Below are 2,852 nucleotides of genomic sequence, written 5' to 3' on the forward strand. Positions count from 1 at the left end.
TTATGTGTGTCTGCGTGTGTTTATGTGTCTGCGTGTGATTATGTGTGTGCGTGTGTTTATGTGTGTGTGCGTGTGTTTATGTGTGAGTGCGTGTGTTTATGTGTGTGCGTGTATTTATGTGTGTCTGCGTGTGATTATGTGTGTGTGCGTGTGTTTATGTGTGTGCGTGTGTTTATGTGTGTGTTTGTGTGTGTGTGCGTGTGTTTATGTGTGTGTGTATGTATTGCTCCCTCTGCAATACGTACAAAAGACGCCACACTTTCACAGCTGACGCAATGACAACCAACACAGAGGCGCCACGTGTACAAAAAAAAACTATTTTAAATGTGTAATATTATGGCCATTATATAAACGAGACTCACATTAATACTTATTTTAATTAACCATTACACTGGACACCCTTTATAGGATCTATCTAAATGTGAATATTAATTCTAGCAAAACATTGACTTCAACATGTGGCACAAAGCGAGTCACTGACTTAACACCGCTAAAGACAGACGAATTCCACGACAGTTTCAGTCAGCTGATTGATGAAAGCTCTCTATTTTGACGAGGGAAATTCTACGACCTTTTGCGAGTACAGACACCACGGTTGAATACACAGAGGAACGTGGTTATGGCAGGGAAAAGGTAATGTAGAAAGAGATTAAATGTAGATTGGTGTCCCTTTTGTCTGTATGTAATATAACTTAGAATGAATATGCTTTATCTTAGTATTAGTATGCTTATTAATATGCTTTATCGCCCAAATAATCCTCCAGTCTATATATATGGAAGATTATAAACATATGCAAAATAATTAATATGCATGAGAAAAGAGAAAGCGTGTGAACATAATAAATTTCCATGCCCAACTTTGAACATTTTCCAACGTATTTCTGCATTGACGTGAATCTAGGACAATTTTTGATTAGTTCTCCTGAAATACATGACATCATATTACACAGAAATCAAAAAACTTCAGAAAAAAAAAATAATAAAGAACAATATATATATATAAACAAAAAAAAAAAAAAAAATGTCATACACGTGGCTCCTCAGAAAATACTTCTACCAATCCTAATCGTAAAGACAACATTGCCAGCACACGTTCCTACGTTCAATAAGAAAATCACAACTCAAATAACCATGTTGAATACCTTGTTGTCCTATTTAAAGCTGCAAAAATCTGTGTTATTTATATCCAGGCTCTCGAATCCCGTGTCCCACTTGACTGCGGTTTCAAAACATGGCTTCCTTTCTGGTGAAAATAACTCGCAACCGACGAGCAACCAAAACACAGGGCCACACAATGCGTGATTTTTTCGAACTGCAAACTAGAATTGATTATTTGCAACATTCATAAACCCAGCTACAGAGAAATAGATAAATGGAAATGGATGCAAGTACATAAATTCAAATTAAAAGGTTGTGGTGAGAACAACTCGACCATTTCGCTCCAAATAATCGACATCTAAAATTTGAAACACACGAAACAAAAACAAAATCAAAAACAAAACAAAAAATAAACATTTAATCCTACAAATGGAGATATCCATTACGTAATAAAGACACTAACATATTTTCAACCAGACTTTACGTTCGAAGAGAGAGAGAAAACAAAAAATAAATAAAGATAGGAATGGAGTTACAGAAAGGAAATAAATAATCAAGAGAAAGAAATAATAAGATATCGCTAATTCTTTCAGTATTATTAATATATATTTATAAAACCATATAGAAAATAAAATAAGGTATTATTATTATGATGATTTAGACCATACGGTAGACACTTATTTGTTCCTAATTTATTTAACGCGTGGATGAACTTTGCAAGTCTGAAATACCTCCAGAATTGGTAAACTCTATATTAATTTCAGATTGAAATGACTGGTGATATAAATATTACTTGTATTATATGCTTTTAGTTACGATGTATTTTAAGAAATATTTCATATATTAGAAGTGTAAGATTTACAAACACGTATAGAATACCATACACACATAAAAAAAAAATCTGTGTATGTGCGTTTGAATCTACCATATGTATATTACTGATAATATATGCCAAGTTTAGTTATATAATCATAGTAATAAAGAAGGTGTATGAATCGCAGCAAAAGATAATTCAAAATGTAAACAAGAACGCGTGACGTCATAGCTCCGCTCACTTCCTCAGTGGACTGAATAACGGATTCAGGCACGGAGAGTGTGACATCATTATTAGCATTACCATTACTATTAATTATTATTCCCAGCACTAAAATAACTGTAATTATCATGATCACTAACATTGCGTTTGTTAGTATTATTACTATTATCATTATCATTGTCCTTATCATATTAATTTCCAATGCATCATAAAAACTTTTACTGATGTCTTTTGTGCCATAACTACTAGTAATTCCTGTAATAGTAACAATAACAATGGTGATAATACGTACACAGTAGAAAGAAAAACAGTAATACTACACCAGTTATTATTATCAGTTATATTCAAGTACCATATCACTCCCCGTCTAAAAAAAAAAAAACATTTTCCCTTGTCGAAAGTTCCAACCTTTATTCAACACCAGGAACGGAGTTCACAAAGCACCTGCACCGATTATAAAGCAGTCGCTGAGGTTACTAACATCTGCTGTTCCTCAAAGGTGTGGGGGTCTGTTACTAGCCTGTAATGAAAAGTATCTCGGCAACAGATAGACTTGTCCTGTTGTAAAGATGTTTCGTAAAAAAAAAAAGGGTGGTTTCGAAAACAGGATTTTAAACTCCCGTGTGGGTTTCATCACTGATGCCGGTTTTATAAGGGGTTGAATATGCCTTCGGTCAGTCATGTTGTTATTTGAGCTATACGAGGGTCCTAACTGTGT

Source organism: Penaeus chinensis, chromosome 19, assembly GCF_019202785.1.
Source record: "Penaeus chinensis breed Huanghai No. 1 chromosome 19, ASM1920278v2, whole genome shotgun sequence".
NCBI classification, from domain to species: domain Eukaryota; kingdom Metazoa; phylum Arthropoda; class Malacostraca; order Decapoda; family Penaeidae; genus Penaeus; species Penaeus chinensis.